Source organism: Eptesicus fuscus, chromosome 10 (genome assembly GCF_027574615.1).
Source record: "Eptesicus fuscus isolate TK198812 chromosome 10, DD_ASM_mEF_20220401, whole genome shotgun sequence".
In the NCBI taxonomy this organism is placed as follows: Eukaryota; Metazoa; Chordata; class Mammalia; order Chiroptera; family Vespertilionidae; genus Eptesicus; species Eptesicus fuscus.
Genome location: NC_072482.1, coordinates 10,113,772 through 10,126,441, shown reverse-complemented (window position 1 = coordinate 10,126,441; position 12,670 = coordinate 10,113,772). Strand labels below are relative to the sequence as shown.

The 12,670-nt window shown below is 45.3% G+C and overlaps 1 pseudogene; it reads right to left on the bottom strand.

Annotated features, from left to right (window-relative positions):
* Positions 1–251: 251 nt before the first annotated feature.
* On the bottom strand, positions 252–3,212 carry LOC103295554 (developmental pluripotency-associated protein 4-like; annotated as a pseudogene).
* Between the last annotated feature and the right edge of the window lie 9,458 nt (positions 3,213–12,670).

The window sequence follows — 12,670 nt, the reverse complement described above, 5'->3', positions numbered from 1 at the left end:
TGGTGTGACTTTTGCATCTTCACTGCAATGAATGATAGTTTGTGACATGCATGTCTCTTTTAAAACATAACAGTACCCCAGCAGACGAAGCAGCATAACGACTGACTTCGTAATGACTGTTGGTAGTCTGAGAGTAACATGCGCTCCCCACCCGTCTGGGCCCTGTAAGCAGGGAGCATGGAGGCTGTCCAGCAGCCCGGAGTTGCTGTCAGTGGCACCGTGGAGTTGATTGTAGTCACCTTTCTACCATATTAATTACAATCATAGCCGTACCCTTTTTCTTCACAATGGAAGCTTCTCACTAATACCTTATTCCTATGAATGCATTTGGGGCACAACATATTATCCTCCAGGTGTGTGGGTGGAAAGTTGTGGGAAGGTATTAAGAAGAGGGCACACACTTGCCCCGGTTTCTCAGGAACCCAGGCTTGCCCAGCATAAAACTGTAGCTGAGCCCAACCCTCTGTGTCTGCAGGGAGACTTTGTCCATTCCCTCCAGGAGAGCAGCAGCACCCCGTCAGGAGCTGGCCCCCCCAACCCCCCCCACCAGGGGAGCAGTCAGTTCAGGAAGACCAAAACTGTCCAGAGTCATTTCCCCCTTTTGCATCTTCAATTTCCTTTGTGCTAATGTCAATATCTTTGACGCAGAAGTAACCTTGGACATATTTTAAACAGCAAAAATATACGAAACAGTTACAACTGGAAAGGATACTGGTCCTCTGGTTTGACAGGAATATTCTTTTGATTAGGGTGAGCATATGCACGCAGCCTATCATATGTTTCCCATTTCTGGCCGCTGGTGCTCAGCTTTAATTGTTGGCACTAACCCCTCACGACGTCTCGGTGAATCAGGTTAATTGGTGGCAAGTGAAGGGGCAACGGAGGAATTGGTATCTTCTTGTGAATTCTTACTCTTTTTTTTTTCTGGTGCCATCTTTTGTGGACAAGAAACTTTGTCATCTTTCTTCGATCTCTTCCGTTTGGTCTCCATCTCTGAGGTTCTTTGTTGACTTGGTTCACCAGCAGTCCCATGTTGGTACTGGTTGGGAGTTTGAAGCTTTTTGCTGCTCCCCTGACTTCTTTGGGGATTTTGGGGGGCCTCACAAAAATCTTAAAGTTGAGAGGGCAAAAATGACTCGGTTCTAGAAAGAGATCCCAAGAGTGATCAGGTTTCTTCGCAGAGTTGTTCAATTCTTCTGAACTGAAAGAAACCAAACTTTGGCCACCCTGAGGCTGCCTTCTTGCCTTTTGCATTTTCCATACTGAGAAAAGAATTCAAGGCTGACGAAGAAAATGTTCTTACTTCTGAAATGGCCCCTGACCCTGACACTGTAAATCTTAACTTCATGATCTAAGACATGAAAGGGCCAAAGAGATGACACAGTGATTAGAACTATGACACTCTGCATCGTTTGATCAAACAATTGCGCATCTAGAAACCCATCTTAAGGAAAAATGGGAAAGTCTTGTATAAAGAACGCAAAGCTCTAATAGCAGTATCCTCCCCCAATAAAGGAAAACCTACTGCAATCATGACGCTATGGTATCCTCTATAGAGAGAATGCCACAGCTCACAGCCTATAGAACTTGATTGAAAAATCAGGTCATAAAACTGTACGCTTTTTGCATTTTTCCTCATTCTTATCTTTATATAGTAACTTGTAACCAAAAAACATTAGGATTCTGTGATTGTATGACTTATTTCTTAACATTTTTTGAAAGTTAGCCACGGTGTCCATGAAATTGAATCCATGGGCTTTAAATTTGCTTCTGTTGTTACTATGATGCCTTTTATTTCTGAGATTAGACTGACTGCCTTATCACTCACATTCCTGAGTCTGGTATACTAAGTGAAAAAGATACTTTTAATAAATTCAAAATATTACTATAGGAGGGTTAGTGCAGGAGTTTGTCCTGAGGTGATAATTGATACTCCCTCCTCTAGCACCCATTCTGCATCCCTTCATCTTCTGCCTGTACTTCTGCTGTTCTGAGTTGCTTGCCTATTCAGATAATCCAAGACCATTGTTCCAAGGGGAATGAGGGCCTAGTTAAGTCCTTGTCATGGAATCACCAAGAAGTATCCCAGGTGTTCCAGACACATTTATCCCCCTTATGTAGCAGCAAACTCAGTCTCAACATAATAGTGGCCCACTGCTCCCACCAATGAACTTCTCCTTCCCTTGCTGGTCTACCACGAGTTAAGACTTAGTAGACCCTTTACTGTGTCTGCTGGTAGAGGCATTTGTCTTCCACTTCCTCTCAGACACCCCAAACCTCGAGTCCAACAATGCTTAATGGCATGTGGAAAAGAAGCATCAATGCCTCAAATAGACCTAAGATGTTAGAAGCAGCAGCTATTCCTTCCACCCCTTGCCTCAAGGACCCATGTTCTCTTGACTCTTGGGAAGAAGACACCATGTAATAGCTATTGTTTTAAAGCCGTGGTCGGCAAACTGCAGCTCACGAGCCTGTGGAAGCCCCTTTCATGTTCAGCGTGGTTCAGGGTTCCGGTTCAGGGTTCGGGTTCTGGAGAAGGCCGCACACAAATGGAAAAAAGACTTTAGAAAATATTTAATTTGGGAAATGGGGGCCAGGTGGTAGTCCAACTCTAGTGGGAGAACTACTACTCGCTCTGACTTTTCCATCCCTTTTATTAAGATTAAAATTATAGGATACACCCATATCTCCTAGGCAGGAAACTCCAATAAAAGCCAATCAGTGAATTTAGGACTAATAGGTGGGGGCTTCTTCAACTACCAATATCTAGTAATTAGCTCTGACCCTTTAGAGCAAATAAGGTTGACCAGCCCTCCAAATTCCCTGTCCACAGCTCTCTATTATTAATACAATGATCAGCTTCCGGCACGAACCACATGTGGCTCTTTGGCCCCTTGAGTGTGGCTCTTCCACAAAATACCATGGCCTGGGTGAGTCTATAAACGTCAGAAGAAGTTTAAATTTAAAAAATTTGGCTCTCAAAAGAAATTTCAATTGTTGTACTGTTGATATTTGGCTCTGTTGACTAATGAGTTTGCTGCCCACTGGTTTAAAGCATATACCTCATTCTTAAAGACTGTGCCCAAGTACAGAGGATTGTGTTCAGGTTGATTACTTGATGCCTTAGCTTTACCTTGAAGAGGCTATTCTCACATCTTATTGGGCTTGCAGTTTCCAACTGATCTGATAGAACCAATGATTTTCTTGGCCATGTTCCTATTGTATATTTATTACTATAGGATGGATTCCTTAGTCTGAGACAAGTTACATAAGTGATTTCTGGTGAGCCTTTGGGTAGTGCTGCTGGCTGAGCACTGTGAGCAAGAAAGGCAAGCACATACTCAGAGTACATATTTTCTATGAGGCTGATCATAGGCTGTTCCTTCCAGGATAGAAAGGGATCCAATATTCAACTGATCTCCAAGTGTCTGGTCAATCTCCTTGAGGGGGTAGTACTGTATAGAGAAGGTCACTATCAAGATATAAACCTATTCTGTTACAGGTTAGATCTTCAGCAATGGCAGCAGTGAGATAGTTCTTTGTGAGAGGAAGCTCATGCTGTCGGGCCCATGAAATAGCCGCCATTCAAACCACCATGAATTCTTCATTCATGGGTCATTTGAGAAAGCTCTAAAGTGGCCAAGAACAGAGGCTGGTTGCTGTCAAATAGACAAGTTAATTTGTTTGTCTTATTCTGTCTTAGCATTGATGTAACACACACAGATCATTGGATGTCTTAGCATTGATGTAAGACACACAGATCATTCTCCATGACTCCTGTTATAGATTCAGTAACACTCTTTCCCCTGAATTTTGTATTCTTATATTTCTCATTTCTTCCAGGCACTCACCCAAACATCAGGGCCATTTGCTTAGAAGTTCTTGCTCATGTCACTTCTTTCAATACATAACTTTAAGGACTATACATAATAATTCTTTTTCAGTAAGAGGCTTTCCACTTGTCACTGTCCTTTGGGGCTATGTGCCCATAATCCAGCAGCAGCAGGCATTCTGCTAGCACCTTCACCGAGCTTCGCACCAAGAGTTGGGTTTTATCCTTCTGTCCGTTGGGTGTAGGAAGTTAGTACTCATGAGTCAATAGGTGTGATCTAGGGAAAGAGGTGATGTGGGGTCTAGACCACCTTAGACAACTTGTGCCCTCCAGACCTTAGACTTTACCTGATTGTACTATGTCCATTTAAAAAATACTTTTTAATTGTTCTCGCCTGACCTTATGATTTAGTCTGTTTATATTAAGACATGATGACCAGCTCCAATCGTGTAGTCATTTGATATCCCCAGGCTAGACCCTCACATCTCTAAGAGGGCCCAGCAGTATGTCAACAGCTGTGTTATGACTGAATAGTTCTATGCTGCAGTTAATATGGCCTTGTTCCAGAAACTTTAGGGCTCCCAAATTGTGGCTTTCTAGATGACATTCCTTATTGCCTTCTTTTGCACAGAAACATCTCTGCTATCATTGGAATTGGTTGGACCAACTGGCAGAACAGCTGGCACAATAGCCTGAATCTCTCCTACAAAGCTGTCTTCCTTTGGGCTCCATTTGAAATTAGAAGCCTTTGGAATAACCTGGCAAATGTGTTGGAGCAAGGTTCCCAATTGTGTTATATGCTGAATCGATCCCAAAACCACCAAATTTGTGGGAAATTTTGGTAGTGGAGGGTACAAGGTACTTTACCTTAGAGATGTCCTGGCATATAAAGGGTCACTAGAATTTAAAATTCTACCAACTCTTTGAGCACTCAATCTCTGTAGGGTTTCTCTCGCTACCTATCATATCTGTCTTTCTAGGGCAGACAGAAAACCTGCTATGCCTTTCCCCAGGTTTAATTAGTATGACATCAGTGTAGAGGATTAACATGGCATTTTGTGGTATGTCAAAGTAACCAAGATCTTGCAATCTATATAGCAAAAGGGAGAGTTAACAGACTTGCAAGGCTGTGAAGTTGTACTGTTGTCTTTTCCATGTAGGTATAAATTCATTCAGATCCTCTCAGTGGGGATTGAGAAGAACCTGATTGCCATACTTTGCTTTATGCACTTAATATGTTCGATATCAAGTGCATGTTGTGTTGGTATTATCATTACCACATCCAGCAAAGCAGCTGCAATGGGAGATCACATAGATAATGATGTAATCCTTATCAACATCTGCCATAATGCAGTCCTGTTTGTATAGTAGCCATAAATGTGAGAGGATGTGGTGCTAGTGGCCCCCTACCTTGAGTCTTTGGTGTTATTTCTCAGCAATTTCATCCCAGGATTCAGTATTCCTAGCATATTAGTTCGAGGGCCAAGTTCTTGCAATTTTCTCCCTATGCTCTAACCCCCAGGCCAAGGAATCAATGGAAAGTTCTTTCAGATTCAAGTCTATCCATCCTAAGTATGCACTTGAGGACTCAGGAAATAATACGTCACTGGGTGGACGATATATTTTTGGACCCATTGGACTTGCTGAGACTACCTTGAGCTACAATTCTTATCTGACCCCTACTCTGAGGGACCATATGGCATCTTAAATCTCTTGATATGTGTTTCAGCTCAGACCTTCAGTAGCCTCTTGTGACTTCCCCACGCACAACTATATGATAAATGGCTTAGGCAAAGGATTATAAGAATAGTTATGGTGTATATTCGTAGTGGCATTCCAGAGTCATCCTTTAAAGGGATCCAGTTTATTATCTTCAAGCAATGGGGTTTGCATCTGAGAACTGCTTTAGATCTGAAAACTGTATAAAGGGTTATGATTTCACATTGCTGTGGTTAACAGCATGCTTCCCAGCTCTGGGGTCTTTTATCTACCCCTACCCTAATCTACAAGATAGTTGCTCATCTTCCTCATCCCCTAGGAACCTTATTGTGTATTAGCCGTGGTCAAGAGATGCCTTCAGGTCAAAATACATCGGTGGCGACGCCAGACTCACTGCCCATTATAATCACATTCACTTTGCCTCTAAAGGCTAAGTGCCAATCCTGGTTGCTATCATTCCTGTCTATACTAGGGAGCTCTGTTTCAGGGCAGCATCTCCCATTGTCATTCCTGATCTACCAAGGACAGACATCCCATACTGAGCTTAGATTTTTCTCTCATCAAATACATTCTGTATTGGCTGAGTGAAGGGAATGTCCTCTGAGCTCACTAGAGGGAATGTCGCTGGCTGGTGGGTTTTGTGTAAAAATGTGCCTATTGGGTAAGACTGTTCTCAGCCTGCAGAGCATTGAGCCTTCCTGCTATATTCTGCTGATAGTTCTGAAACTTATACCTCACTTGCTAAAGATCACTATGATGTCCAAGTTTCAAAGGAAAACTCCCAGAAGTATGAAAGACCAGTTTCAGGCATCATCTCCAGAATGTTAAATCCTAATCATGGGACGGTACCATCCTGTCCAGCCTTCTGTTCAGACCATTCCCTTTAACACCTTCAAGATCCATTTCCCAATTCATGTTATTATATGTCAGGTCCTGCTAATACTACTTCAGTGACTGTATACTTCCTGAAGCACGCATTATATTTCCCTCTTCATTTTATGCTCAGAACTGACTCTAGTTATTTACTTTGATGCAGTGAGAAAGGAGAGGAATGATTTTCATAAGCATTACCTTGTAAGACATCTACCTCAGGTGAGATTTTAGCATGGTCCTCAGGCAATGGGCAGTGCTCTCCACTTGCGAATGGTAGGAGCCTGCTTTTGCCACCTTGTAGGTTTCAAAGGAATCTGGCCCAATATTGGGCTCATCGACTATAGGATAATTCTGCCCCAGGTCTTAGAGGCCTACTCCTTCTTTATAGGGTCCATGGCTTTGAATGAGAGACCTGCTAGTAATAATGCATTTGGGTTTTTGCACCTCTACCACTTTTCAAGCCCAGGATCTAATTATTACAGAGCTTCAGCTATAGGACATTATGGTCTCTCAAGGTTTTCATGGAAGCCTTCTGGGTATCATCACATGCCTTGAGTTGGTTAGTTGGCTGCTCTGAGTCTGTCAGCCTTTCTTTCAAAGTCTTCCTAAGCAGCCAGTGCCAGCCAACTTCACAACTTATAATCACCATTTTACCTACACTAGTGGCCCAGTGCACGAAATTCGGGGACATTAAAAGGGGGACCCAGAGTCAAGTCCCCGCCCACCCACATGCACCTCAAAATCGTGTGAGACCCAGACCTGGCGCCCCTCCCCCCCCCCCCCCCCCGCCCTGCGTTGGGCTAGATCCCAGACCCAGCCAGTCCCACCCTTATCAAGCCCTGCTGGGCAGGGGGCATAACTTCAGGTCCCCTGGCCTAGTGCCAGGATGGGGGGCGTGGCCTGAGGTCCCCCAGGCCAGACTGGGGCGGGGGATGTGCCTTGAGGTCCTCCGTCAAGCCCCGCCAGGTGGGGGACACAGCCTGAGATCCCCGGTCAAGCCCTCCTGGGAGGGGGGCATGGCCTGAGGTCTGCCGTCAAGCCCTGCCAGGCAAGAGGGCACAGCCTCAGGTACCCTGGCCCAGCACCGGGAGGGGGGGCACAGCCTCAGGTCCCCTGTCAAGCCCCGCTGGGCAGGGGCGCAGCCTGAGTTCCCCCAACCCAGCACTGGGGGTGCACCTTGAGGTCCCCCATCAAGCCCCGCTGGGTGGGGGGCACAGCCTGAGGTCCCCTGTCAAGCCCTGCCAGGTGGGGGGTGCAGTCTGAGGTCCTCCAGCCTGGTGCTGGGGCGGGGGGAGCAGCCTGCAGTCTGCTAGCCCAACACCAGTATGGAAAGAGCACCTTGAGGTCCCCTGTCAAGCCCTGCCAGGCGGGGGGCATGGCCTCAGGTCCCCTGGCCTGGCACTGGGTTAGGGGGTGCAGCCTGAGGTCCCCCGGCCTGGCGCCAGGGCAGGAGGTGAGGCCTAAGGTCCTCGTCAAGCCCCGCCAGGTGGGGGGCACAGCCTGAGGTCCCCTGTCAAGCCCTGCCAGGTGGGGGACTCGGCCTACAGGTCACCTGTCAAGCCCCAGGGGGGCAGAGGAGGGCATAGCCTCAGGTCCCTGCTGATTGCTCCTTAAGGGAACTTGGCCTCAGCTGTGGGTGCAGCCATCTTTGTGATGGAATGATGGTCAATTAGCAAATTCCCTCTTTATTGGATAGGATTATATAAGGGCCAGAACTGTTTTATCACCAAAGTGAACCCTTCCTGAGTCTCATCCATTGTACCACAGAAGTCTCAGAAGTTGACATTGCAATAAGCTGGGGGTTCTCAAAACTCTCTGGTACCAGACCTATCTGGAGAGTGTGCTTTCTATGGCCTCTTCAAACCGTCTTAGTTCAGCTTCTTTGAGAAAGCCCATGATAAGATCTCCAGTGAAAGTGGTCTGGTTGGGAACTAATACCCTAGAGAATGGAGGGAACCCGAAAAGTGATGAAGGATTTGAGGTTTCTGCCATGAGCAATGGGAGTTTCATGCCAGTAAAACTGCCCGAGAGATATACAGGGTGCCTTGTAGCATTGTCAGCTAGAATCTTCGGAAGCAGGGACATTGATCTAATGGATTTTTGTATCTTATTGGTGGATTGCTGCTTTTGGGTATTATTGGCCTGAGTGTTATTGCCTGCTCTCACTGTAGGCAGCTCTGGGGCAAGAAGTGGAGAATTTCACCTCACCTGGGTTCACTCTATGTCAATCTCAGCCTCCAAAAAATTGTTAGTGGTGAAAGGGTACCACATACTAACTGATGGAGTCAGACCAGATCTAGGTTCAGCAACCTTGGTTCTTAAGTATGGCAAAGAAAAGAATTGAGACCCAAGAACTCAAATACAAGAGTTTATTTAGAAAGTCACAGAGCCAGAAAAAGAGAGAGAGAGAGAGAGAGAGAGAGAGAGAGAGAGAGAGAGAACAGGTGGGCACTGAACCTTTAGTCTTGAGAGTTTTTATCTGGACACTGAACCCTTAATCTTAAGAGTTTTTTATCTGGAGGTCTCAGGAGGATTTCAATGGAATACTCATCGGCTTTCCAGCTGTGTCCCGTCAGGGTCATGGTCTTGAGCCAGGGCAGGAAATCAGTAGTCATCATAGCTGATCCTAATGTCAGCCATAGTGTCATCCTGGCTGATCTTGCTGCTTTTCTGAGCCTAGAGCTGAAACACACATGAGGCCTAGATGTTGTTTCTAGTTTGACCAAAACTCTGTGGTCAACAGACTCAAGACTTTGTTCCTAAGATTATTTGATGTAGGTCAGAACCTCATTATCCTGGGAGCTTAATGCTTAAGGAAGTGGTCATGCAAGGGCTTGTATGGGAGTCCTATGAGGCTATTCTCTGGCCCCTTGCTACTCCTCTAAGGGGGTCTACTGCATGACTAGAAACCTGCTAGGGAAGGAGAGGTCAGGGGAGGGTCCAAACCACATGACCAGTGATACAAAAGGTCAAGGGGTCTAAACCACGTGACCAGCAATATGTTAAAGGAGGAAAGATCATCCTGGGGGTGAGGGCCCACCTTATAATTGTCTTTTGCTGAGTACCTGGGGCTTTCTGCCCAGGTGACCCCTCAGTACCTGGCCTGTCATTCTTAACTCTGCTCATGTCTTAACTGCCTACTACATCAGACTGATAGCCTTTAGCAATATGTAAGGGTACATGACAGCTGATGCTAGATGCACCTACAACAGCTAAAAGTATTAAACATTGGAATGCATTAAAGTCTACTTCCAAGTTTTACCCTCATTTCTCTGGCATGAGCTTTTTCGGGTAGCCTTGAGTTGGTTAGTTGAGTCTTTTTGTGCCAAGAAGTGAAGAGTTTCATCTCAGCTGGATTCTTGAATAAGAAAATGTTTTCTTGGCCATTAGAAATATGTAAGCCAGTCACAGAAGAAATCAATGAGTTTGCTATTAGAGTGCTATAAACATTACAATGAGAAGTATTTAAAGCCAAAGACTTTAGTTCTTGTGTTAAGTGGAGTCATAAGACTTCACCAACATTAATCTAGGAGGCAGGGCAGCTTATTAAAGAGTGACTAATAAAGTCAGCACCATTAGTATATATGAAAAGATGCCTTAAATACATAGAAACTAGACAACTCACCTTGTACGTACCAGGTGTGAAGGAAACCTATTATAAACTAAGACATTGGTCCACAGAGTCCTTCATTCCCTAAGGTGGAAGATTCCTTTTTTTAAGGATGGGGTATATTACGTATTGACAATTAGGGAGGTTAGATGTTTAGCTCCACAGAAACTTACAAAAGAAGAGAGGCTGTGAGCCTCGAGATTTCTCCAATTCTCTTGATGGCCACGTCTAAATGAGTTATTTGGTGTAGTGTTGCAATAGGAAGGTTCCTTGCCATTTAGGGAAATTAGGTAAAAGTAGCCAAGGTCCCTCGGATCCCAGTGTGGCCCTTTCCAGAACCCCTGCTCAGTGCCCAGAGAAGATGGTAGGGAAGATAGGTGTGAAGAAGGCTCTGGAACCAGAGCCAAAGTCCCCTGCTTTGCTTCCCTGGTCCCCCAGGATGTGAGTGAGGCTGACCCAATGGGGGGTGGGGCAACAGGGTGAGGAGGCTAGAACTGGGAGAAAGATCCCCTGGCTCTCATTTAAGCACTAATTTCTCCAAGTTCTGCCTATCTGTTTTGAGGCTTGCTCACAAGCAAGGTAGCTAGGATCTCAGTGAAAGGGCTGCCTGGAATAAGTATTCCTATTCAGGCAGCCAATGCCCATGCTTACCTGGCCCACACTTCTTCCCTCAGCACTTCATCTGTCAGGTACGGAAAGTATTCCTGGGAGCTTCTGGAAAGCTCTGTAATTGAGGCACCCCTGTGCTCAGACTCTGGGGTGGCATGCGTTGAAGGACCTTGGGGACATCCAACTGCATTCCTTCCTCTTAGTCCACTGGAGCAGAGGCTGTGGGTGCTAGAACTCAAGTCTGCAGCTTACCTGTTGTCTGGCTGCCTGCTCACTTCCCATGGGGTAAATAAATACTTATAGCCATTAGTGGTTATAAGAAATAAACTTATTTCTTGTACTGGCTCTGACCTCTGACTTGGTGTTGGAGAGAAGTATGTAGGTATTGTTGCCTTCTAATCCTAGGGAAGAAAACACTTAATATTTTATAATACAGGATTATGTAAACTATAGGATTTTTATGAATGTCCTTTTAGGTTGAGAAAGTTGCCTTCTATTCCTAATTTGCTGAATTTTTGCAGTAACGGAGTATTAAATTTTAAAATTCTTTCCCTGCATCTTTTAAGATTTCTCTTTTCTGTTCATGTTAATTACTGATTTTCTTTTTTGTTAATCTGACATTCCTGGAATAAATCTCATGTCATGATATACTTTTATGTTTGCTGGATTTGATTCGCTAAATTTAAGGATCTTAGCCATATTTGTTTATAAGGCATATAGGGCCTCTGCCATTCTGCTGGGGATTTATCTGAGCTGAAGCCACTAATATGGATTGACATGTTCTGAGCTGCCACCTCTTTAGTCAGTAGGTTAGATTGTAAAATTGTTTAGGTGGCTAAAATTGGGAAGTGGCTCAGACACTCCAACTTTAAGGCAACTATCCTTAGCCTACTACTCATGCATTCTTGCTCTCTTGCATAAATATCTTTTTGGGGGGGTCTGCCAATTCTCTCTTGCCCAGGAGTGCCATATTCAGTTAATCATCTCTATGGCTCCCTGTGGGACAAGCCCCCTTGGCTACCCTTCCAGCCCTTCTAGTTGATGCAGTCATTGTAGCAGCCTGGCTTCTGGTGGTTCAGTGCTCCCCGGCTCTGATTGCTTTGAGGCTCTCCCAATTTGAAGGCTACTAATGAACCCCAATTTGGGGACTGCCTCTCCTATATACCCCCTCCTATTGCAGGAGATATGGGCCTCTTGTAAGCCTCTTGGCCTGCAGAAGAGCCGCCAATGAACTTAGTGATATGGAGCCCCTTTCACTGTAGATTGATGATAACCTGGATTAATGGTGTATCTATGTCCTCTCATGGAACATGATATCTGGTGAATTTTCTGCCCTTAATACAACTCATCCATAACCACATGCCTACCTCCCTGAGACAGCTGTCTTCTTCTTTGTCATATTAACTCAGAGGCTAGAGAAAGATGGTCCATTCTAAGCAAAACTAAAATGCCCAAGAGTCACCTAAGAACAGTGAATTTAGCCCATCCCTTGGGGTCCTTGCCATGCTTTAAATATAGTGTCCTGAGTGAGGCTCTTAAGTTTTACATGGTGGCCCTTTGAACAAGCATCCCCCAAATCCAGTCCTAGAGCTGTTTCCCAGGCTCCTGCTGGTACTTGCTAGCTAGTTCTTGCATCTTGTTGGGGGTGTAATCACTTTCCTCCTTTATTCAGGCCCAACACATCCTGAGCTCAGCTATGCTGAGGTGTGCTGGGATTTAACTTAGTTATCAGCCTGGCATCTAGGAAAGGATGCCTCCTCTGGGGGAATCTGATATGTATGGGGTAGAAGCCTTTGCAGTGTCGTCCTGCGTGGGGGAGGGAAGGCTTGCTCCTAATAAAGAGGGGCAAGTCTCCTCTACTAGCTATGCGAGTGTTGGTTCAGGGCTGTCTGCAGAATCAGCCTTCAGGAGCATCTACCCAGATGTCCTCACCTCATGTTTCACAGTCTCCAGGTCTGTCCAGCTGGAGTTCTGACATTGTAGCAGGCCTGCCTTGACAGAGTATTCAACTGTCTTTTAACCCTGTT